Genomic DNA, 26,320 nt, shown 5'->3' with positions numbered 1-26,320 from the left:
TTTATGGTTTACATGTGATCGGTATATATTTCCAGCACGACCAAGATCAGCTTATACTGGTTTCCAGTACCAGCTGCCACACAAGAGCCTCATCTGTTTAAAATCAGTCAAAAGGCTGTTTTTGAAAGAACACGACTCTGTTAAGAATAAAGTTAAGAAATAATTAATGGAGCTGTCAGAAAATCTCACGGTATAATTAAGTTACAGCAAATTGAAGTCACTGAAATCTCTCCCACGACTGTTTGGCCAAACAGTGAAGGAAAGCAGATAATTGCTATTTACAATCCCATAACCAAGGACAACCATTTACCGTGAAGAGCTGAAACTCCTCCATAAAACTAAGAGTTTAGAAAAGAAGCAGATTTCCATAAAGGATTACATTTTGATATAAGATACAAAGACAAATTTTGCAAGATCTCTGTAAATGAAAAACGCCGTGCAGAAATTACTGTATAAAGAAATAGTTTCCTTCATACAAAGCTCACAGTTTTAACCCACTATCTGATCCAGGTTGACTAATTTTTACTGCTGGAAGCTAGATGTAAAATCAGGGTAACTAATACTAACAGGTTTAAATATTGGAATTTTAAGTGATTATGGCTAGAAATACCATTTTTTCATTAATTTCTCAGAATACTCCAAATAAAGAAGTGTTTCAGTCCCATCCATCAGGGTTCCTCCAATGAGCTGCAAGAAATTAGCCTATATGCATCTTGTATAAAGCATGATGTCAAATTACAATGTGTGTTCTCCGAAGAGTAAAATTCTTAAAGGTTGATGTAAATGTGCTGTTTCTTCAGTGCAATGAACCCTTAAGATAATTTTGTAATCAGACAGATAATGCTTGATTAATACTTGATTCAGGAAATAAATTCCAAACCAAATTCTTGCCTCTACTCTCTCCTAAGCTAGAACTTGAAATAGAAGTGATAGAAGGAAGTTTATAAAACTGTATATTATTTTAAAAGGTAAAAGATTTTTCTTTGGAAGAGGCTGAATTCTTCTGGTACTGAATATGGGGAAAATGAGCAAAGCCTCAGACTGCCTGATTTCTTCAGACAAAACAATCTCCAGAGATAGGCAGGAATTTCCTTGTACAGGGAATGAAAGTGACACCAAATGGGAAGTGCAATTGGAAAGCATAAAAGCAAGGTGGATTCTTAACTCCAAGTGAAAGTCAGGAGAATTCAGAGACTTCAGCCACCTCCAAACCTTGGAAAAACCTTGCACCAAGATATTTAAACTCTTGAAGAAATTTTAGCACAAGGCTTGCAAAAAGCAGCCTGCTTCTTCACCTGCATTAACAAAGGCAGAGTCTTTGCTGGTGAAGGGTCTAGAGCACAAGTCTTATGAGGAGTGGCTGAGGGAACTGTGATTGTTTAGCCTGGAGAAAAGGAGGCTGAGGGGAGACCTGATCACTCTCTACAACTACCTGAAAGGAGGTTGTAGCCAGGTGGGTGTTGGTCTCTTTTCGCAAGTAACAAGCAATAGGACAAGAGGAAACAGTCTGAAGTTGTGCCAGGGGAGGTTTAGATTGGATGTTAGGAAAAAATTCTTCACCGAAAGGGTTGTCAAGCACCAGAACAGGCTGCCCAGGGAAGTGGTTGAGTCACCATCCCTGGAGGTATTTAAAAGGTATATAGATGGGGTGCTTAGGGACATGGTTTAGTGGTTGGACTTGGCAGTGCTAGGTTAATGGTTGGAATTGATGATCTTAAAGGTCTTTTCCAACCTAAATGATGCTATGACCTTATGATATTTTGACACCTGTAGGTACCTTTCTCTACTGCAAGTAGTCCCACGAGTTGAGGACACTTATCAATATGAACAAGATATTAGCAAAGAACTCGGTTTTGTGATTATAATGCAACTGTACCAAAGATCAAATGGAGCAAAATTATAGTGCTTCCTTCAAAATAAGTAAAACAATTTGTACCAAGATGAGTTGCAAAATTAAAATTATTGCCCCACAACGTACAGATATTTGTTATATAAATTTAGCAGTACCTTCATTGCAAGGATTTTCTTTTCCTTTGTATACACACATTTCTTTGTCAGATTTTAATGCAATTTCTGCCAGCTGGATAAGAAGGGCTTACCTCCTCTTGCTCTTCTTACATGCCATAAGTTTTAATAATCTACCTTTTAAAAGGTTGTGAGGTTGTAAAGTCATCTATGGCATGCAAATAAAAGTGCTAAGAAGGAACAGCATCTAAGTTGTTATTATGCTGTTAGATTATGAAACATTATCAACAGGTGGGACAACTCAACACAGGTGTCAGCGGTAAGAGAAACATGAGGAACTGCTGCAACATAGCACAGCATTCCAACATTTTGTTATCTGTTGTGTCTATTGGTGATCAGCTAGTCAAAATCTTGCATAAGGTGATTGCAAAATCTTGCATCACATGAAGTGACACTAAATAGGAGACAAGACCAAAGATCACGAGACAAGAACGTATGTAGGGCTAAATGACGCTTTGACAGATGTGGTAACAGCTAACTTGTGGCTATCCTGCCAGCCCCCAAAACAGCACCAGCACAGTTTCAAATCCAGGAAGATGTTCTGCTTCAGGCTGGCTTGCACCATACCAGAGCTAATTCCCTTGAGTCTTGTTTTCTGAAGTGCTGAACACCTGCAGTTTCCTCTGATTTCAGTTGGTGTAGAGGGTACTCAGTGCTTCCGAAAACCAAGCATTATGCATGAACAGACCTGCTCTGAAGAAGCAGATGCTCCACAAAGCCAAAAAATGCCACCAATTACACGAGCTCTGTGAGTTTCCTTCAGAGCAGAGTTTGAAGTGTGCAGCTTTACAGAGATGTTTAAATACCTCCAGCAACGACAGAACAGGAATAGAGATAAGAAAATAAAAATGCCACCCTCACTACTGTCAGTCTTGCAGTATTTTAGTCATCCAAACAAAATGAGTGGTGCTCATTCTCTCCATGCTATTTGGCAGGTAAAGAAACAAACTGCAGCAGTTTCAACAGAACGAAACATTTTACATTTGGACAAGACTATTTCACACAAGAGGTGGATTTCTGAAACTGTGTCTGAGGAAATGGTCCGTCTTCTTACTGAAAAAAAAGAAAAATCAGAGGAGGGAACTGCACTGCTACCAACAGAGGAAACAGAATAGTGTGATGCTAAAAGCACATTGCTTTAGTGGTTTCACAGGAAAAAAAATTATTTAAGTAACATTTGCCTAAAATTCACAGAAATATAGATTAAATATAAACACAACTGTGTGAGGTAAAATCAATAGCAGCTACTATTGATTAGCCCACTAGTTAATTTTTATTAAAGTAAGTGCTCTGTTTTGTGCACTCTTAGAGTTAAGAGCTGGGTCTCTGTGAGCATGTGGCCATATTGCAGGGACTTAAGAGCTACAGCTTAGCCCTCTGAAACTGGCAACCAAATACAGGAGGATTTCAATTTATCTGGAACACAAACATTTTACATGTATTAGGGGTGTATTAGAGACGTAGGCATTACAGTGTTCTTGGTATTTCAGGTGATCCTTTTTTTAAAGGACAAACACCATTGTAAAGTCAGAATTACCAAAATCAAAACTAACTCTTACGTGATAAATTCTGTCAGGTTGCACCACTTTTTAGAGTCCACTTTCTTCATCATCTCTTCAAAGGATTTTCCACAGGCAGGCAACTTTTCTAACATGAGAGATTCATTGCAGAGATTAGTCTGTTGACGTGCACCTAGGTAAAATCAGAAAGCACCTTAAGTCTCAAACATTGAAACAGAAGTACATTACTCAAACTCCTTCACATAATTCTGCCTGCCACTTACATGGTTGTAAACCTAACATTCAACTTTCTAAAGAATTTTAGAAAATAGATTAAATATACCTTCATGTAAATTTATTAAAAACATAACAGTATAAAATACTATAGGTTACCATATATAGGATCATCTTTTAGACCTAGCATAGAGGAACCTACCTAGTCACTTTTCTAATCTTACTTACCTTCTACTCATACTAACTTACTACTGCCCATTTGCATTTTTAGTTAAACGCTAACTGGAGTTACTGATCATATACTTCAGTGTAGAAAGCACTTCTCAAGCTTACACAGATGCATCCCGTTCAACTAACTATATGACGGTAAATGTACTTCAACATCAGAAACATTTGTATATCTTATCAGTTAAATGGCCTGAATTCCCACAGTCACAATTAAGCTTTTTCTATATCCACTAAAGAAACTATTACCATTATCAGATGCTGAAGTTACAGCTACTTGCAAAGAAAGAGTTAACCGTGACTTGAGTAAGCCTGTATCTTTTGCAATCTGTAATGGCAACTCCACGATATTTAGAGTCAAAAGTCAAAGGTTTTTGTCATCCAGCCCAAGCCTGCACTGGAATACAAAGGTAGTATTTTGGTATTTCTTATAAAATTAAAATTCTGGAAAAAAAATCTATTCAGACTAACTAAAGCATTTGATTTTGATAAGGCTGAAACATTTTGATTAAGTAGTTAAATATGTCTTGCTTTATCTTTATAATTGCCACTATTTTGATTATTCTTCTGTATAGAAAATGCATACCTTTTGTAGAACATTAAAAATTATCTGTAAGTATATGTATGTCAACATATTTAATACAAATGCCTACATTAAATTAGTCAGGAAAAAACCCAGTGTGATTTCTTCTCTTTACGGCAGCACAAATCTGAGAAAAGGATTTACCTGAACAAAACTACAACCCTAACAAACCTGTGTGTCAGGCAACCCTCCTGAGAACTCTGGAGGAACAGCTTTTTTTAATAATAAAGCCAAGAAGAACAGACCACTTTGTCCTTTTCTATACATAGAAAAGGGAAATTGTTGCTGAAAAGAGCCAGTGGTTCCAATTTTGTACAGCAACAGCCAAACACACTGTCAGGTGAAGGGAGGTCAAAGGCGTGCAAGCCTTCGCTTGATGCGAAGTCAGGCGCAGCCCTCGCTCTCAACTGTTCCTTACTATTTAGTCCAAAAAAGAAAAACCCAAGTCAAGATGACTGGTTTCAGGCTTCACATCACGACCCAGCCGTCAATCAGAAACTTGAACGTCTCCATTCAAAATGGGGCGTGTGATTGTAAGACAGGCTCAAGTGCACATAAAGTGTCTTGCCCACCAAGGAGATGGCTCCGTTGGAGGCCGGGCAGGAGCCCTTGCAATTTAACTCCAGCTATCACCGCCGACTCCTTGGCTGGGGAAGTCACTGACTCAGTGATCCCATGTGCCAAACAAGAGACAGCCATTGCATCTGACCAAAGAAATACTTTGCTTTCACATACTTTCCAAGAGCAGCAGGTCCATTAACTGGACAGCCTGTGCCGCCCCTGAGACCCTAAGCCTACTATTTCATACAGGCCACAGACCTCTCCAGGCATATGGCTGACTCACCGGGACCTGACCCTACCTCCTTCGTCATGTCTGATTCTCAGAGCACTTAGAGCTGGTGCTAAGCCTTTACCCATGTCAGAAAAAAATCAGAACTACAATTAATAATAGAAATGGTAAAAGTTGCAAAACAGGGCTAGCGTACTTTTGTGTTTGGGAAGTTAACACGATAGCATGGACCCTGCCTATTTAAGCATTCTCGCCAATTCATCTGGCAGCGGCAGCAGCCGTAAGTTGTACTTTCCACAGCTATATCTGCAGAGGAACACTAAAGCTGGGCAGAACTCAAAACCAGATATGAAAATTGCATAGCTGGCAACTTAAATCCTGCATTGATGCTTTGACAAAAGTTAAGCAAAGCTGCCTTCCCTGGCAGGATATTCTAAACAGCCAGCTATCACTTGATTTATAACCCTGAAAATCCAACAGAATACAAGTTTCTCCTCCATTACATCATGTGCACTGACAATGTACTCCAGCCCCTTCCCAGCAGGGTGCTTAAATGAATTTTCCATGACCTTGGTGTTTTTGGTTGTCTCTCTTTAGAACTTCAATATTTTGCAGGGTTATAGAAAAAGCTCTGATAGAGTCATTTGACAGGAACAATCTGACTACACAAGAGTTTCTGTCTAAATCCCTGGCCAAAAGGGTTCAAAAATATGAATAATTCTACAATTTTACCGTCACTATTGAGACTGACTTTTACAAAACACTACAACACTCTCTGTTCATACAGTCAATGGACAAGACTAGTTGTAAAAAATGCATGATGGTTAACTAACTGAAATGAGATAGGATGGAAGTGCTTCTCAAATGGCTGTCATTAACAAAATAGAAATAGAAGTTTGAATTTTAGAAGTAAAGCTCACCTGCAAATCCAAGCGTCATTAGGCCATTAACTGGGGTGGGGGGAAAAGAGAGAGATGAGTTAGTTATCTCCATACTATTATATCAAATAATTAGTGCAGATACAAGGAAACTTGAGCATAATTTAGGTTTCAACAGAATACTCAAAATGTTCATTCGAACATTAGTTTCAGTTTTATTAAAGAGTGTGTCTGAATGGAAAAATGAATTTAGAGAATATTATGTTTTAAAATTCCTTTTTATCTATCTTTTAAATGGCTGAGTCATGCAGACTTGTTATGGGTCTGTCCACACCGCTCTTTCCTGTAGCTGCCAACATTAAGTATTAGGGACAGGGAAATTTTTACTTTAAGCTTCTTGAGGGTGAAGAAGTTGGAGAAGTTAACAAACACATTTGCTCAAAATGTAGGTGAACTGCACATTCTAAATTGTAGAGCAAAAACAAATAAACCTTTTGCTATTAACATTAAACAAGCACAGAATCATAAATAAGCGTATACTCTATTCATTTAGAAACATAATGCTGTGTTTCATGGTATCTACCTTTTGCACAGTGAAGTCATACATTTTGAAAAACATTACGTTTAAAAACTGTAAGCTTCTCACGCAGACGTTACGCTAACACAACTATGTCAGAAGAGCACCCTAATGGAAACACAGACTATGCCAACAGCAGGAGTCTTGTGATCAGCAATTTGCAGTACATCCAGATGGATTAAATTAACAGAAGGCCAGTGTGTTCACACAGCTCCAGCCACACTTAGGATTTTGCAAATACAGCTAAGAGGGATGTGGCTTCAATTATTTTTGATGTCCCACTGAAAAAAATTGCTGGCAAATATTTATAGTATTAAACCTTGCATCAGAAATGAAATTAGTAATTTCACACAGATGGGTGCCTCCTGCTCCTCATTTATACCCTATGCATCACTGCAGTAAAATGAATCAAGATATATGTAGCAGAGTATCAGTCCAAATCATATTGATCTAGATTGTGCATTCACTGAGATGCATCAAGCTCTCCACTGAGTTAACTGCAAATTGTTCCATACATACATCTGAGAAGAATTTAGATCCTTCTAAGGAACATACTTTTCTTCCAGAAAGCATTAATCTCTGTCTTAGTTACTAATGAGCCAGAATGTACTGAAACTGTGAAGAGCAGGAACCCATGTATGAGAAAATTCTGTTGCATCCAAACGCACAGAGCTGAAACTCCATTATACACTTGGATGGCTGTATCTCCTTCACAAATAGAGCACTTTTCTTTCCAGGTTATAAGCTGTTATACTAGTAAATATACTTGAGACCCTGGGTTGGTTTTTCTTTAATTCTCACTTGAAAATGTGCCTTATCGACTGCAGAAAACTGAAGATGAAATTAAAAGCACACACTTTCTGAGGAAGCCCAACCCACCCATTCTAAGGAAACAGTCTAGACGTACGTAAGTGCCCTAGATACTCCCCTTGAGGATGACAGACTGCACCTCCAATTCTTATTCTATCAATTCCTATCACTGATCCCTAGATCCTTCATAGATATTGCTGCAGTAAGCCTCACAAGACCATGGTGAGGCACATAAAACAGGATTTACGGCAAGACAGAACCAGGAAGCGAAAACAACACGTCCATGTTTTATAGATGAGAGGTTGAGTGACTATCCCAGTGTCAGGCAAGGAAGCTGTGATAAACCACGTACCAAATAAAGGCTCGTAGGTTTGTGCTCACAAATCCCTCTGCTCACAGGAAAATATGCTTTTTGCATTTTCTGATCTGCTCATAACAAAGTAACAGAGCATGTTTTGCACCTAGCCTCAATCGAAAGATCCGGATACCTTCAGAGAAGGATAAAACAACAATCCAGACCACCACATGCTATCATGCCCACCACTCTCTTTTCTTTGCTCCTAGATATCCAACTCATAACAAAGATGTAACCAGGAGACTACAGCTTGTTGGCCGTGATAGTTTACACAAAAAGTATGACCTCTCCAGCAGCTCTTTTAAGAAGGGGCAAGTTCAGCTTATTTCTTCAAAGGTCAATGCCATCACAACTCATTAGAAGACACATAGAGGAAGCAAAGTGGGTCACAGTGTTGGAAGATGTTGCCATGATCCCAAAACAAACAGTTGCCGTGCGCTCCTACCTGAACCAACATTGACGGAGGGCAAAGGAGGTTCAATTTAACTGTACCAGTTGCCTGCAGGTAAAATCATGTTAATAATGGACCACAGCAATGGCCTTTAAGTTTTATTTTCTCCATACACTGTTGCAGCATGTAAATCACCCCTAGCATTAGTGCAATCAGATGCGAAGGGATCAACCAGCTTGGAGCCAGAGTAAGAGGTGAAGAAAAGTACCGTCAACTGAAAGATGGGGGTAAATAGGTTTGAAGAGCCTTTGGAAAGAAAAAGAAAAGAAGCGCAAAATAGGATAAAGGAATAGAAAATAAGAAAACCAAGAAAAAAAACCCCACATTTTTATTAACAACCTACTTCAAAATCTTGTATATCAAAAAGAAAGAAAATGTGATCCTAGACCTTCACTGCAGCCTCTTATGATCTACTCTCTACTCTCCTTTTGTAAACAGATGTTCTTCTGAAAAAAAAAAGGGAATTCAGAATGGCATTCACAACAATACATAAATTCACTTGGGATATGTGAGAGGGTGACTGTCCTATAATATTTCAAGTATATAAACGTCTGTTTTTCTGTGAAATGGATAAATATTTATCAATGTTTATTTTTCTGCTATACTGTTATTATTCACTGGTATTTTTTCCCAGAGGCTTAAAAGTAGCACTGAAAGTCTTTGTATTGCAACTACTTCATAAATCTGAAGCAGCATATGAATTACTGTGTGTTCTTCCTACTGCATGTCCCTCCAGTTTGTAAGAATAATTTTTAAAACCTTGCATAAGTATGTAAGAGGGAAATGTTAGAATATTATTTTCCCTTGCCTGAACATTTCTTCAGGATGCTGCAATTACTGACAGAATAGTGAGATTTTTGGGCAGCTCCAATACTTTCTCAGAATACAGATATCCAATAAATCTTGTTTTACCTGACTGCTGTATGCAGTTTTTCACCAGCAATTACAGCAATGTAATCCTATGTATAGTCTTCAAAATTTGTGATGTCTGATTCAAAACCATATTTTTATCAATGATAATTTTCATAAGAAAAAAAGAACATATAATGACCTCAAGTTAAACCTCCTGTCAAGAACCTACTTCTACACCTCTTTTTAAGACAATCCTGCCAATTACCATCATCTAATCTTTCACTGTATGTCAGGACATCAGATCTATATGGGAAGTTATGCACTAAACAAACACCTGCCTCTCTGCAGAATCTGAAGTTTTATTGATAGCAGCACATAACTGTGCAAGAACTGCTGTGACATACAGTTCATGAAAGCAATTAAAACCGCAGTTTGAAATGGCAACTGCTGCACTGCAGTCATGCACCTGTGATTTGTTGGAAACACAGGAGAGAGATTAATACTCTATTAACATAATTTTGTCATATTGATCAAATTTCATTACCCACATTTCTTTTATAAATCTGATTTTAAATACTGAACAAATTGATTTTACAGAAGTGTACCGATGTTTCTTCAGGTATTTAAATGTTACATAAAGTTACCTGTTGCATAGGTGGTATTAAAGATCATGTTAAATTCACCAATCTTTTATGTAAACCCCAAGTTACACCATTACACAGGCAGGATACACAGACACTTCAGGGTATCAAATGCATAAGAAACTCCCATGGAAATAACTTCACCTATGTTCTGACACAATGTCAAGCAGCATCCTACTGCAGCAGAAAAACACTGGTTACATTTGGGGTGGAGTTTCTTTATTATCTGTATTCCTGGGCATTTAAGAGCCCAAGAGCCTCATTTCACTAGGGTCTGTATGAATACAGAAGGGAAAGATGAGCTAACGCAGACATCATGTGGCTGCCTTCCAAAGACTTCTCTAGAGACCCTCTATGGGGGCAAGTCAAATGTATGTGGCCAAGACACCTCAGACTCTGAAGAGGCTGAGCAATCCTGAAACTTGATGGGAAAGCTCACGAAGGTTCCCACAAAGGTCTGAGCCCTTATGCTTTGAGTAACAGGACTGTAAGATAAAACAGTGTCTTCAAATATATCTCATCAAACCCACTTTTTCCCCCTGCATAATCTCTATACCTAGCTTTAGTCAAACACAGTAAGCGTTTCTTAAAGGTGTATGAAGGTACATCTCTTCCAATTTTACACCACACTAGGACACGCAGTTGTGTATTGCCAGCTTAAGCACAGTGCTGGCAGGAGGCGCAGAGGTGACACCAAGTTAGGATATGGCCACAGAGCCAGGAGTGCAGAAACTGGTCCCCACAGTAAAAGAAACATGTGAAAGAACTTACCATGTCTGTCCTTTCAGCTGAAAGCCAAGGTTTGCTATGCCAGCTGTTAGGAGAAAAGGTACTGATCCTTAGCTAGTATAAAAGAGCAGTAACCGAGTTTTGACGATCTCAGTCCGCTGAGGAGCTGACCGACATACCTTGACTTACCAGACATAAAACTGAGTTACTGAAACAGATTTGGCTTGATACCCACAGTATCAACTGCAACTCAGAGAGAAAAGGCTTAACACAGATAGCTTCCTGTTAAGGAACATGGATAGGCTGTGGAAGCGTGAAGCAATGTATTTCTCAACAGCCACACAAGACACCTTGCTGAAGTGCCATAGGGAGCTGGCTGGTCCTCCCCCTGCTGCAGCCCGTGCTTAAGGATCTCAGCCTTGCTGCCCTTACAGGCCTACTGCGTACCCACACAAACTGCAGCTCCAGGTTATTTTTTACATGACAAATTGCTTCTCTGAGCCCAATCCTTATTCCATCTAATCACACCAGGATGCTAAACCCTCAACAGAGATAACGAAGTGATAATTTAGCATGAAATTCCTATATAGATGGGCAAAGCATAAACTTCTGCTAGGAAAAGTCTGAAACACACTCCAGGAAAAAAAAAAAAAATAGGTGATGACTGGTGATGAGCTGGGGTGACCCTGGCACCGTCCTCCCAGGCAGACAGAGCCACGGTGGGAAACGGGCTCCATTGACAGCTCCGATGTGGAAGGGGATGAACCAGGGAGTGCAGACAGCAGCAGCCGGAGATAGGGCCAGAGACAGGATGGGAGACAAGGTGACCCAGTACATAGGTCCAGAGCACATACAGAAAAAAAGGCCAGTAAGCCAGGACCACTTATGGTGTAGCTCAGGGCATGATGGAGGATCCAGGCCCAAACATGGGGGTGAGGGGGGGCCCAGCGAGCTGTTCAGGGCACTGTTAATGCACTGAGAGTCCTGACAGCACATCAGCAAGCGGACAGCAAAGCACACCCTTCCAGCCGGGCTTAATGAATATGATTCAAAAACTGGTCCAGCTGCATACTTCTACCTGCTACACAGTGAAATGCATGCATATATTTACAGAGAAAATAAAACATATCCTCTCAGGTGGCCTGTCCTCAGAGAGAAAGCTAACATGAATTACCATATCATCTCAAGTTTAGGGGCTGTTGCAAAAGTACAGAAAGGAAACATAATGCTATTGGTACAAAAACTAAAGCCCCACCTGCCTATCTTTAAATAACCCTTGACACAATATATATGGCTCATAAGGTCATCTTTTGTTCTCAGCTACTAACTGTTCCTTTGACACTTTTCTTTATAAGAGGAGCGGGACGGGGAGGGGCAGACAGGGACAGGACACAAGAACGTCATCACATAGAGTGAATGCAGCTGAGGAAATGAGGCAACTGAAGTTCATGGTGCCAGGCAACGACAGGAACCCAACACAAAGGAAGGATGCCAGGAATAAACAGAAGCTTGCAATAAATATAGCAAATGAAAAAAGCATTACACTTGCATTCAAAATTAGCCCAGAAAAACCATGCCTCAGCACATGGAGAGGCAGGAGCATAGTAAACCTGTTGGCAGGGTGGATTGATCTGTCCCTATGTTCAAGAAGTTATCTAGAGAGCTAGTGTAACACAGAAGTCAGCTTTGCATTATGCCCTGCTTTGATGCTGAATCCTTTTTAATACTTTTTTTTTTGTGTGTCAACTATATGGAAGATGTATATTAGCCATGGAAATGCAATATTCAAAACTAAAAGTGCAGTTCAGTGCTGTACTTTATCACAGTTTGAGGCATTACATTATTGCTTTTGAATTGGTAAGGTAATTTCAGACAGTTAACAATTTTGGACATTAGAGTCTTCTTCCTGCAGAGCAGAAAAGCATGAAAGGAAGCAATTTAAGCTTTTCATTTCATCAGTGCAAATCAACAGGGAACATTACTGAGGACATCAACTGTTCAGTCTCATGTTGGTTCAGAGTTCCCCAGCTTTCCAGTGACTGCAAAGAAATGTGACAGTTATTCTGAACTCATACTTCAATTGCGAACTTTTCAGAGCAGGAATACAAATGATTGTCCTTTCAATTCCTTTCTTAAATCACTGCTGGCAGCATAGAAATAATACTTCACAATTTCTGAACCACCTATGTCTACTTCCAGAGGTGTTGGATGGGTTTTCTGCTACTTTGTTTGAAACCAGTATGTTTTATTTAAATAAATATATAACCAGTATGTTCTATTTAAATATTTATTTACTATATGTTATTTATTAATTTATCAAATAAATATTTAAATTAACCACACCAATTCAATTACATAATTCGGGAGGGGATTACTTAGCACTCAACTGAATGCTAAGATCTGTATTGTAATAGAAGTTGCATGACTCAACCTGAAATGCCACATGATGTTTTCTTCACCTCTTTTCTGTCCCGTTATGTTTTTGATGAACCACAGTGTAACTGAAATATAAAACAGTATTTTTCACAGCCACTGACTTTCAGATATTGGATGAACTAACTATTCCAACAGCAGAATCAATTGCTTGGAGTAAATTCTCTTCATGCTCTTTTAGAAGAGTGGTACAGACAAATGCGCTTCTTGACAGAAATCCCAACTCAAGATTCTTCCAGAGAGTAAAACTGAAGAAGAGGAGTGCCTTTGTTTCTGTTTTGCAATAAATATAGCAAATGAAAAAAGCGTTACACTTGCATTCAAAATTAGCCCAGAAAAACCATGTCTCAGCACGTGGAGAGGCAGGAGCATAGTAAACCTGTTGGCAGGGTGGATTGAGCTGTCCCTCTGTTCAAGAAGTTATCTAGAGAGCTGTGTAACACAGAAAGAAATTTGTGGCACTAGCAACTGTTTAAAGATGATAATAACAATGCAGGGACCACAATCTGATTTAAGGTGGCAGGAAGAGAGTTCCAGAGGATTAAGCTACTCAGGAGGTACTACAGCCTACAGCTAGCAAAGACAAGCAGAACAGCCTTCCTAACAAACTCAAACCATTTCTGGTTGAATTCACTTCTGTGCATTTTCCCCAGGATCTTTGGGAAAGATTGTTATTCGGGATGTATCTACAGGCCTTCCAAAGGCTTCATGCTCCTCGTTGTCATCTAACTTCTACCTGGTCTTCTGGGTCTTGGGATACAGTGATTGTCACACAGATGTATAATCTCTAAACCAACAGAACATAGCTCTTAGTAATTTATGATTACAGATAAATACGCTTCTAGCAAGAGGAGATGAACATCTTTTTTTCACCCCCTAAGCATCTGCACTTCTTCAGGTTCATTATAGCCTAGTGATGTACCGCTACTGTGGTCTCCATTTTACATCAACTACAGAAATAATGACAGAACTAGTAAGAAATTTGTCTAAGGTCATAAGCAGGAACCAGCATCACGCTGAGTACAGTGTAACCCCAGTAGTGGTCCTGTGCCAGGACCTCTGTCTCATCACTACCTCCTTCTCAGAAAATGTTATCAAAGTAACTGAAGAACATGACCATCTCTCTCTCTGCCTAAAAGATAACTGTGAAACGTGACTGCTGTGTAAGTCATAGGAAAGGTAGTTCAACAAATGAGGCAGCATAGTTCAGATTTATTCCCCCCAAAGGGTCAGACAGCTTCCAATTACTGTGTAGAGACACACACCCTCAGTCTGCATGTGAACTGTGATCGCCACCGAAGTTGGTCATCCACACCCAGGACCTCAGTCTGACACTGTACCATCTGATCACCTGAAAGCACATATTTGATCTAATGAGTGTTCATTATTGTAACCCAGCTGCCCGTCATTATTCGAAAAGGCAGGGAAACAGAAAAGAAAATGTGATATGACATAAGGTTTCCCTGTAATAAGGAAACATAAGGTCAGCACTATACTGTCTTTATACCTATCCACCTGTGAATGAGTGTAAAAAACCAGTCCCTCAAGGCAAATAAGGACTCTAATCTGCTCCTGTGGAGTAGCCTGAAAGAGAAGCCAAACAACTTTTTTTTTTTTTTTTTTTTTTTTAAATAACTTTGGGAAGGGGAAATGACCTGTGAAGGTTTCACAGATAAGGGTCACAGCACACTCCCTCCTGAGGAAGTGTTTAAAACTATGGGATACTTGAAGACATTAAAAGTTTCTTCTTCCCTTGACAGGCAGAACTTTTAAATCAAGATACTGCCATCACAGAAGGCCTGGGAAAATGTTTTTTTTTCCTTTTCTGACCAGACAGCAAAAACCCCACCCTGCACATCCACCTTCTCTTGATGCTACGTGTACTCCTCTCACAGACTCCTAATGCCATTACATACCATGTCAAGTCATTACATTAGCATAATTTCAGTGGAGTCACACTTTCAGTGAACCTTACATCTACCATGAAATAATAATTCGGTCTGACCATTTAAATGTGGGGGTTTTTTTCTTCAGTAGTCCAGCTCGCCTACTAGTGTTCCAGAGCTCTGGATACTCAACTACATGACCACAGAATATTTTAAATGACATACTGCCATGAAGAACTCACAAGAGCAATAAAACACTAACAAAATCTCAGAGCTTCACATGTCTCCTTATACTGCTATATATGTACCTGCTCATAGTAGATGTGCGTGGCTCTGCACAATAGCATACTTGCTCCGAGGAAAAAACACTGAAAACAAATCCTTGCCAGCACAGCATGATCCCTGCACACCATAATTTTCCCTGGATGGATATCCACACAGGAAACCTTGCACAGCAGCAGACTGGCAGAGGAAATTACTTAGGCTAACCCTGGAGTAAATCATTACTCTCAGTGGATGTGAGGAGCAGAACTGAACCCCAGAGGAGCACAAATTCCCAGGCATCCCCTCTCAAGGCAAGGCACGTCTGGCTGCTCGTGCAGAACCCAGAGCTTCTCAGTTTGCACTTTCTGTATTTTCATTTCGTTTCTTAACACAGTTCTTTTGCTCTCTTTTTCAAATAGCATGTGCCACTAAAGGAGTAAGAGGATATGACAGTGAAAGGTTTAAACTTCTCTTTCTTCTTTCTACAATCTACAGTCTTCATAAATTAACTAACACCGTACTGGAAGTTGATTACAATTACTCCTAATAGAAACAAATCATTTTCTAGTAAGTGTTCCATAAAAAAACCTACAGTAACAAAGGTATACATAAAGTAAAAAGACAGTAAAACCTTTAAATCGAAGTTTTCTTCAGTCATTAATAATTTCTGTCCTGTTTTTCTTTCATGTCAGTATTTTATTAAGAAAATTTAAAGAGGGTAGTATGTCTGATCTTGTTTTCTCAACCAACCCAAGACAAAAACACATTTCAGCAACAGCAGATCAGCAGTGCTTACATTTACACAGGAAAATGAAGACTGTGCTAGGAATATGCCAGTTAACGAGCATGGAAAACCAAAAAAAGCAAACTGTACAGAAAAATGTTACATCATATTTCTTCTTGAGCTAAGAGAATTGCTATGGAGCGCAGAAGAAATCATTCATCGCTATTTGTGGAGCCAGGTTGAAACAGTGAACATGACCAACCCTGAAGAGCGGGTTCCTAAGATCTTCAGATCTGCACATGTTTGAGCTCTGGAACGGTTGATGCATATCCCTGAATCCCCTGCAGCACAGCCACGCTATTGTGGTCACTATCTAAACCTTTGCAGAATCTTTTTCTCAAGCTTTCACCCTATAAATAATAAAAATGTCTTAAATAACTGAAGAATAAAGCGAAAGCACCTTTCGGGGGTTACACAAATAAGCATCTGCGTAAAGCTAACTGCAAAAAAAATTATGTCCCACTACTCAAAAAAACCCCATCAGAGTTAACTCTATTATTGTGTGACTGTCTTCTCAGCTAACACTTCTCTTTTGTAACCAGGAATTTAATTAGTGGCATTAGAGCTGGCTGCTTAGTTTTGCATAAAACCAACCTCCCTGCATTGCTATGGGAGCCTTTTTATAACTCTTTACTGATGCCCTGAGGAGTAAGTGATGTGCTTTAACTCACCCTGGCTTAAAGAAAAGAGCACTCAATACACCTCCAGTCACTTCCCTGCGTATTCCGATCCTTCAACCCAAAAAACCATGAACTAAAAAGCAAGTGTAAACATAACCTGACCAATATTGGTTATTCTCTATTGATCTATAGAACATAGGCGTTTGTTTAACTCAAAAACCATCAGTGAAGCTGCAAAACAGTTCATCTAAACCTGACTGCTTTCACAGTCTCTTCTTGGGCTGAAATCTTCCGTAGTTTTGCTCCCATACTGGGGTGAACATTTTTTTTCAGCCTGAAGTCTGAGGAAAACCCCCTGAGGATTTGAGAGTCATACAAGAAATCAGTAGAAAAGGGACTAGGGAAGAATGAGGACTTCCCTCCCTCTCATTTTGCAAACGTCTCAACAATTGTTTTCCTCACAAACTTACAGTCATCTTTATTTTAAAATGCTGTGGAGTGATACACTCCAAGGCCAGAAGGAATCCCTCATACCATCCAGATCTACCCCTTTTGTAACACAAGGTAAACAAAGGCTTCCAATAATTTCTGCACCAAACCAATAACATCTACTCAAATGACAGGATATTCTTCATAAACATTTTCAGTGTAGATTTCGAGATTGCAAGTGATGGAGAATTCCCCACTTCCTACAGGAGATGTTTATTTTTTATTATTTCTGCCAACACTTTCTATTTCTTTGACAAGGTTTTTTTATATTTCATTGCATGATAAAGTATGAAGTAGCTGGGAGGAAAAGAAAACCCAAATATGTCTAAGGCATACTCAGCATGCAACAGCCAAAATCTTCAGCAGACCAGTATACGATCAAACATCCTTACAGTGTTGTAATGCATATTCTATCTGTTCTATACTACCCTACCAGAAAGGTAAGAAAAAGAGGAGTTTGAACCTACTTTATTTAAAATTCACTGACAATACCAGGTTTAAAATGATACATTACTACACAGAGGGAGATTTTTTTTCCCATTATTAAAAATAATTAATTAAACAGAAGAAAAGAGCATTAACATTTCTTTCCAAAATCCTAAAATGCAGAAAGACATGCAAATACAAATATTTTGAGGAGCTTAATTTTGCTTTGACCTCTTCTTCACACTGCTCTGACTTTCTTTGTGTTTCTGATTTACACTAGAGCTAGTTAAAGAGAAACTGGACCAATTGTTATTCCAGCAACACTACCTCTACTTCTTTGTGCATCACTAAGTATTTTACGGCAGAACACTTTCCACCCCAAATGCACCCCTGGAAATATGTTCAGCAGCAACATCAACTAACACCAAAGGTTGGCTTGCCGGAATGCAAATCCAGCCTAGGTTCACTAGTCAAAAATAAGGAAGGAGATTTCCATGATTTTTTTAATATGATGCAGTAAGTTCTAACTTTGAGTTATTTTGAAGTATGTATTTAGTTTATAACAAAACTATATATTGATCTGCTTTTTTAAAAATAAAATAGGAATAGAGGAGATTTCACACATACTGTATGACAATCAATGTTTTTATGGAAATATTCGTTTTGACTGTCTCCAAATTGAAAGTCAAATTTATTTTTTGTATTTCACTTGAACACATAAGCTTAACGCTGTATCATAGTTAGGTGTACATTTAAAGAAATCTCTTCTAATATTAAATTGGACAAGTTATGTTCTTGATACATGGAGGTCCTTGAGGAGTAAAGCTGGAATAGCTCATGAACTCAAAGGGTGCGGAAGGACAGCGTAACACTTGCAGCAATTCACCAAAAACAAATGTGAAGAAAATCTTTCCACAGACCCATGTGGCTACCAGGCAGCAAAGCTCCAATGCCAAGGCTGATATACCCTTCAAGCAAAGGGCCCCCTCCATTCCAAAGCTGCGGAACGTGTCCAGGTACCCCAGAGACAGCCGAGTCTCTTCAGACTCTCTTTCAGACTGAAAGCGCTCTGTGGGCTTTGCACCACCACATCAGGAGGACACCTTCCTCACAGCCTTGAAGATACTCTTCTGTGTGCAGAGGGTGAGCAAGAGAGCACTACAGACCAAAGATAAAGACCAAGAGCTTAAGTCTTGGAAGAAACCTGGACTTTGTGTCCTTTTGATGAGCACCTGAATGACTTCTACAAGATGCTATTTCTGTACCAGTATCTCCCAGTCTCTTCACAATACCCTATGGCTGTGAATTCTCTTTTCCTTTCTACCGAAGGCCGGAGGGCCATGCAGACAGAGAGTAGCACACCCTGTCAAATCATGAACTATGTATTTTGAGACAAGAAAAATGCAAGAATATTTTCTAAAGATTAGAGTCTTTAGCATTCAATCTCTCTGCACACAAAGGGATACAAAACAAAACCATCAGTTCTAACATTTGGAAGCAAAACTCTGAATTCCCATAGAAGTGACAGTCATCACTGACCAACGTCAATTACAGTATTTCCTCTCACATCACCCGCTGACTTTTTCCCCAAATCATGCTCTCCAAAATAAGGGCAAATTAGTCACATTTATTAGGGTGTGAAAGTAATAAGACAGATGCTTTACTGTAGGGTGCGGTGCCTCTGCATAGTCCTTTGCTTACTCAGCTTAATCTGCTTAGATGTGAACAAGATGTGCTTTTGTCAGCCCAGTGCTGCGCTAGGGCCCCAGCAGTGCCTATCACATTGTCCTCTGCAGATGAATCTCCCTGGCTTGGACCATAGGTGAAGCAAGTGACATCCCACCTGCAGAAAGCCATAAATCTGGCTTCACACAGACAAAATTCTGTATTCCAGGGGATAAATTGAGGCCACCAGCTGTTAGGCAGACATGCCCCTTGTTCAAGCCGATATGGTAGGTCACATCAAGCTGCTCTCAAGATGAAGGCTGTGACCCTCTCTAGCCTTTAGACCATTTCTAACAGCACCAACACATTTCCTTTTAAAGCCTAGAGAGAGAAACAAAGTTGCCTGCTCTTTTCAGACTGGTTTCAGGGAAGCTAGCATATCAACCGAGATCAAGCCTAAAAACTTGTGGAAAAGGCAACTTTCTCCTATTCTGCTTTCCTACTCCTCTCTTTGTTCATACCTGCACATCTTCCTCCCAAATAACCCAAAAGTGCTTCAGGCAGCTTCTTGGGTTGTTCTATTTATTAATTAATTAATTTAATTAATTAATTAAAATAATGTCTTTTTTTTTTCATTTATATTTTCCAGTGTATCTCAATGCAAGTCTGGCTGTGAAGAGACCCTTATTTTAGAAAAAAGCACAGATTGTTTTCATAAAACATGAAATAATACACTTCTACACTTCTATGCTGAAATAAGATGGTTCATGTGACAGCTTTCACCAAAATAAAAAGGTGTGAATTAAACCGGGGTTCATTATGTTTGTGAAAATTAATCTCTTTACGAGCCCTAAATGAAAACACAGTTTGCTTTCTTCATAACTCTCTCTCAAGCACTAATTTCAATAGCAAAGACAGAGATTGGTAGGAAATGTTGTTTTGTAAAGACCTCCTCATTCTATTTCCTTGGTAGAAGAACCTGGAATTTCATTCATTTGCCTCCAATCCAAGCCATGAATCATCTCTGTTATCAGTAGAGAGGTGCGAGAAACTGAAACAACAAACTGTACAAAAACCACCCGTGCTGCAATGTTTAAATACAACTTAATGGGCAAAACCTCCTAGAGTTCCCCTTGAGCCCACCCAGTCGTGCTCAAGACCTTTTCCTCAAAATTTCATGGTTTGCATGTATCTATACAGTACTTGTAGATCTCAGTATATATTTCTAGCTTCAGTTCACAGCCTCTGACAGTTTGCCTTGCAGGTTTGGCTAAAACAAACCTAAAAGCTAAGGCCTCTGACCTCAAAGGTATTTAAAAATCTAACCACTGTGTAGGTAGGAAAATCTTACTAACTTAAGAGATTACTAGCTAAATGGTTTCCAGGATCAGATCTCATTGGTGTAAATCAGGTTCGGAAAGCCCATTTTCTTCCTTCCCACCTTCAATTTGGAGTTACCTTCAAACACGGAGCACCATTCCTCCCGGGTGCTGGGACCAAGTCAGCTGGAGATGGCATTTGATGCTCTGTGCTACCACCTGCAGTCCACTTGCAGTCACCACAGACAACTGAACTCGGACAGAAAATACTGTCGTTCGCCCTGTCAAGTGCGCGTAGTATGAACCTGTCTCCTGTTGTCCCTGCAGACCTCAGGAAAAGGGCAACAGCTTCCCGAAAAAGGAATCAGGAGACACAAAAAGGGTGGGAAGGACGTCTGGATCCAACAGCAAGTTGGAACAGAGGATTGCATTTACACTCAACGCTGTGCTTTCAGGATGGATGCTGATGGGGTCTGCTGACTGTCTTCTTGTTAGCCTGGTGTTGAGAACTGTGTCTTCAGAAAATGAAGCATCGTTTTGGTAGAGAAGCGTTTTTGTTAAAACTCTTTGGTCTGTCTCAAAATCAGATATTCTGCTTTGCAAAGGTTTGTTTCTTTTACACGTGCACCCACCTGGGTCTATTAAATTCAGGATTCCCACAACTGTTTTCCCTTTCTTAGTTCCACCCTTTGCAGCTGCAGAACAGCATGATACATTCATAAGAAAATATGAAAAAACTTTATTTGGTTTTCAAACTTTAACCTAATAAAATTGTTTCCCGTTTGTTTTTTTTTCCTCATTACAGTCCAAACCCGCCAGGCGTTACGGACACTGTGTTCCGTGCAAGGGGAGCTCAGGACCTTACAGAATTCGGACTTTAATACCCAGCTTTTTCATTATTGTTTGCAGGATGAGGAATGGTCTTTAAAATAGAAAGTAAGAACAAGAGCCTGGAGCCAGGCTCTGTTCCCAGATTTCCAACTGTCCAGTTGTTCACCTCTGGCCAAAATGCTAAGCTTCACTAACTACTGTGAAACAGGATTATGAAATGCAAACAACTAGAGACGGTCTTTGAAATCTGCATAGGAAAACTGTTCCAGAGAAGAATCCCACCAACTCTCTCTACGGGTATACATACATATACGGAGAAAGATTCCTCCAGATTTTAAAAAAATATCCAGCTTTACTCTGGTAGAATCTTTCAACTCATATACAAACAGTACCACAGAAAGGTAGGCATTATGTAAAGGATGAAGGAGGAAATGTTTGGACAGGGATGCCGAAACGAAGACTTGTGTAAAAAACCTACTTAGTCTGTTAAAAATCTTGGTCAAGCCCTTAAGTTTCTCCTTGCCTCAGTTTCCATACATAGAAGTGGAATAAAAGAATCTGATATTATGGTAAATACATCATTCCTTCCGAGGCACTTAGATCCTGCAGTAAGTAGATATCTAAGTACCTACAGCGCTGCTAAGCAAAGTACAGAGAATTTCACCTGACAGCTGGCGTTTCCAGCTCTGCATCTCACCCCATTCTGGATGTTATCAGCACTTCACAGGGGAAACAGTACCAATGATGTGCCCATGTACCAGGTACCTCATTTCACACATTCCTTCTGCCCCAATACACACAGCCACACACCCAGAGCAAATCCAACTTCTCTTATAATCACTGAGCTTCCAGCAAGCAAACACACTGCCTTTTTTTCCATCCTCACTAAGGAGGGACAACACAGCAGATGGTTCTACATAGTGATAATGTTTCAAGAGCCCTAGGCAGAAAGATATGCAGAAAGCAGTGGTCTGAGGTTACAGAAGTACAGTCCCGGTCCCCACCCAGCCAGGCTTCACGCTGAATTCAGTGAGAGCTAACACGGACTTACCCTGGCAAGAGTTTTACCTTAACGACAGAGGTCACAGAGCTCTGGTTAATCAGAGGGAGGAAAGCACATTCAATTAAAGCAAAAATCCTCCCAAAATAACCGTTATTAAAAGTGTGTTTGTATTACACAAAAAAGAACTTTAGTTTTTACCACTTAAGGCTTTCCTTATTAAAAACCTCAATTTCACATCATAAAACTTTCAGGGCTTTTATACTACAAAATCAGTCTGATTACATTAGTCCTTGATTATACCTATACTTTCAAATTCCAATAAAAAGTAATGCACTATCAGTTAACAGATAACCTTAAAATCATTTTTTGGTGTTATTCTAGTAAGAAAGCAACTAGCACAGTCAAAAATGTCTAGCACAATTGATTTACCTGTGTCTCTAGCAAAAAATGTCTTTCTGTAGCTTTCTGAGCTATGGGGACATTGTCCCTCACTCCACTCTAAAAATAAATATTCTCTGAAAATAAATCTCCAGTGAAAAATTTTGCTTTGTAAAAGTCAGTAACATCAGGATGACTCCCCATACAAAAAGATTACTGTTTGGTTCCCAAAGTTCAAGACCGCATAAATCCTTCACATGTCAAGACAGGTGTTGGCCATTTTTTTATTCCTTTTCAGCTGGGAAATAACAAAAACATTGAGTGATCAAATAAGATTTCAGCAGTCCTCAAGCCAAAGAGAATCAGAAAATGTATGCATTTGACATGTCATTCTTCTGACAGACCAGATGAAGACAATGCTACTGAACACTGTCAATACAACTATCCATTTATTTGTGGGTCTTTTCATAGAAAGATGTCCAGTGTTTACCAGCTTTGTACTTTGGAAGGGGCATAAAGTTAGCAAACAAAGTTATAAAGTCCTCAGATAAACCTTCTAAACGTACAAGGCCTGATTTTCTTTTCCCCTATCTGTGACTCGAGGGGAATTAACTGCATCTCTGCGTTTACTGTTGAGTGAAGAAAATCAGAACTGACTTCTACCAGCAACTTTTGACCTGACTGCAACATATTAAATCTGGGACTCCTAAAGCAAGTTACCTGAGCAGGAAAAAAACCCATAGTTTTTATAGCAGTAGAGTGACTCTTACATTAAATGAAAGACGTGAAGGATATCTGCACTTCTACAACTGCTTGTTTGTAACTCGACCACTCTAACGGGAATTAGCCCCTCCGCCTGCAGCAGGAATACCCACCGGCCAAACCTGCCTCCCCAGAGTCAGATTTGGGATCCGAGACGGAAAGCCAGACTAATACTAGAAGTTGGTGAGATGGTTTTTCCCGGGGAGCTGCGCGCCCCGTGCCGCGTTTCGGGGCTCCCCTGCCGGCGGGATGCCGGACGGGACCAGCGGCGCAGATGCTGATCCCGGCCCCGCAGCCCGGCCCGCGCTGCCGAAACGCTCCTGCCGCGAAGCCGCCGCTCTGCTCGGGACGGAGAGCGCCGGAGGCAAAGCAGCCCCCCGCAACCCCCCGCGGCGCGGCCAGACCCACCCGCAAGGCCCTGCCTGCCTGCTCGCCGGGCGGCCTCCGCAAGAGACCCCCGAAGAAAATCCCCCTTCCCAAGGGATGCTCTTGCAAAGCGGGGGGGAAGAAGCTCGCACCTCCCCGAACTGCACTCCCACGCCCCGGCAGAAACCGCTGCCCGTGGGGGCCGGGCACACGCCGGGAGGATGCTCGGCCGGTCCCCGCCGCCCCCCGCGAGGCGGCCGCTGGTGTCCCGGGGCGGTAGCGGCGAGCCTGTCCCCACGCTGCCGGGACGCCCCCGGCCAGCTCCCCGCCACTTACCCCACAGCAGCAGGACGGGGAGCTGCCGCCGGCGGCAGCCGGGCGTCTCCATCCCGGCGCGGGCGGCAGCGGCGGCGGGAGGCCGCGGGGGACGGAGCCCGCATGGGGCGGCCGGTCCGCAACCGCGCAGGACCCAGAGCCACCTCAGCGCCCCCACCGAGGAGGCTCCTCTTCATGCCTCGGCGTCCAGCCCCGGGCGGCGGCGGCGGCGGGGGCGGGCGCGGAGGCGAGCAGCTCCCCCGCCCCCGGGGTGCTCCCAGCGCTGGCGGGGGCGGCCCCGCGGCCAGGCCGGGCAGGGCGGGCGGGGGGTGGGCTGCGTGGAGGGCTGCGCTGGGGAGGTGGCTGCCGGGGGAGGGGTGGGGGTGTATGCGCAGGAAGTGTGCATCTGTGAGTGTGTGTGCACGTGTGCGTGTGTGTGCGGGTGAGTGTGCCATGCCTGCGTGTGCCTCTGCATGCGCATGCATGTGTGCGAGTGCGTGTGTATATGCGTGTGAGTGTCCATGTGTGTGCGCGGGAGTGCGCGTGTGTGTGCGTACCAGGGCAGCCGTGCCTCCAGGCCCTCCAAAGGCCACAGCGAGAGGGATGCCTCTCCCAAGCCACGGGGCCGGGTGGGTGTTTGGGGGGGAAGCCCCCCCGGGAAGATTCTGGTCCCAAGTGTCCGAGGGACTCAGGGCCCCCTCACCCCCTGCCCTGGGAGCCAGAGCAGCCTCTCCCCTTCTGCCACAACATCCTGGCAGTGGAGGTGAAGGTGTGAGGGGCTGGAGGGCCACCTGTGTTAGCCCATCTGCAGCCCTTCCAGTTTGCCTTGCGTGGCAGCGACGTTAGCACGCTTAATATTTACAGCTGAACATGGGCAGTGAGCTAGCCTAACCCCACAGTGCGCCAGAGCAGAGCAGCCAGGAGCTCTAAGAAGATGCTTAATGTATTTTTATGTTGCCATTTCACCTCTGCATGGCTCTGTTCAGAGAATGGTACAGCTTGTCATTGTCATCAATATTTAAAGGCTGTGTTCCTGGAGCTCTCTCTCTAGGAATAGCATCTCCAGCAAGAAACACCAGACTGAGAAGCTGCACAAGAAGCCTTTTCTTAACTAAAAATAATTGTGTTGCTCAGTAATAAAGAGCCAGAGGGTGTTTCTAGGTACCTGGACACTCCACATCAGTAACTGCCTTTCAACAGAACATTAAATCACTGCCATTGTTAAAGGCCAAATGTACCATAAAACTTTAAATTTCAAAAAGATTTCCATGCCATACACAAGAACATAGGGTACTTTTATATATATCAGTTGGGTTGTTCCCATTGCCTTTGTACACTTGCATAGGAGGGTGCTTTCAAACACTTTGGAGAGTGGAACACCAACGCAGCAGCAGAATTATCCATTGCATGTGCCTCCAAAAGCAAACTACTCAATACACAAACTGTCAGATTCATGCTGTTATCTAAGCTGAAGGAAATGGAAAACTTGGGAAACCACAGAGAAGGCTGGGAATCCACAATATTGAAATAGCTCTGCAGACACTTGTGTCAATTATAACAAACCTCCTATCATTTGTGTGCCACATTTTCTGTAAGCTGAAAGCAAATCTTGTAAAATACCATAAACTATAAATAAACCATAGCTCAGGGAGATCATCCTTCCGCGGACGGGCTGCCACTTCTGCTTTGCAAGGAGCATTTGCAAGCTGCCCCTGCCAGAAGGAACTACAGTGAAGTGACAAGCATGAAGGTGTGTACACTGCAGACTTACATCCTTCCTAACAGTAAAATCTTTATTTCCTTCGTAAAATCTGTTGCTGACAATATCTGAGGTTACAGTTAGTATTTTCAAGAATTTGGACTGATCTTTAGGAGGTTTAGGACATATTGTGCTTTATATGCAATATTACATATTAAAAATATACAATATATTATATAATATACAGTACACAGGCCAGCATTTTTGTCACATAGGATATGGAGATGATGCTGATAATTTTCCTTTACATCTTTTGTATTTGTTTTCTTCACCTGTTTCAAACGAGAAACTGGCAAATTTTATAAGTTAACATTACTGCTTTCAACTAGCAAGATTCAGCAAGCACTTCCCATTTTATACTTGCAGCAGAT

At 41.2% G+C, this 26,320-nt stretch overlaps 1 long non-coding RNA gene across 1 annotated transcript; it reads right to left on the bottom strand.

The window, feature by feature from the left end:
• Positions 1–1,269: 1,269 nt before the first annotated feature.
• On the bottom strand, positions 1,270–24,551 carry LOC142600493 (uncharacterized). The gene is made up of 3 exons (XR_012833999.1): positions 24,212–24,551; positions 6,277–6,306; positions 1,270–3,717 (listed from the first exon to the last, which is right to left on the bottom strand). It is a non-coding gene; the product is annotated as an uncharacterized LOC142600493 (long non-coding RNA).
• Between the last annotated feature and the right edge of the window lie 1,769 nt (positions 24,552–26,320).

This window comes from Balearica regulorum, chromosome 2 (genome assembly GCF_011004875.1).
Source record: "Balearica regulorum gibbericeps isolate bBalReg1 chromosome 2, bBalReg1.pri, whole genome shotgun sequence".
NCBI lineage: Eukaryota > Metazoa > Chordata > Aves > Gruiformes > Gruidae > Balearica > Balearica regulorum.
The sequence above is the reverse complement of the archived record's forward strand: the minus strand, read 5'-3'. Positions and strand labels throughout refer to the sequence as shown.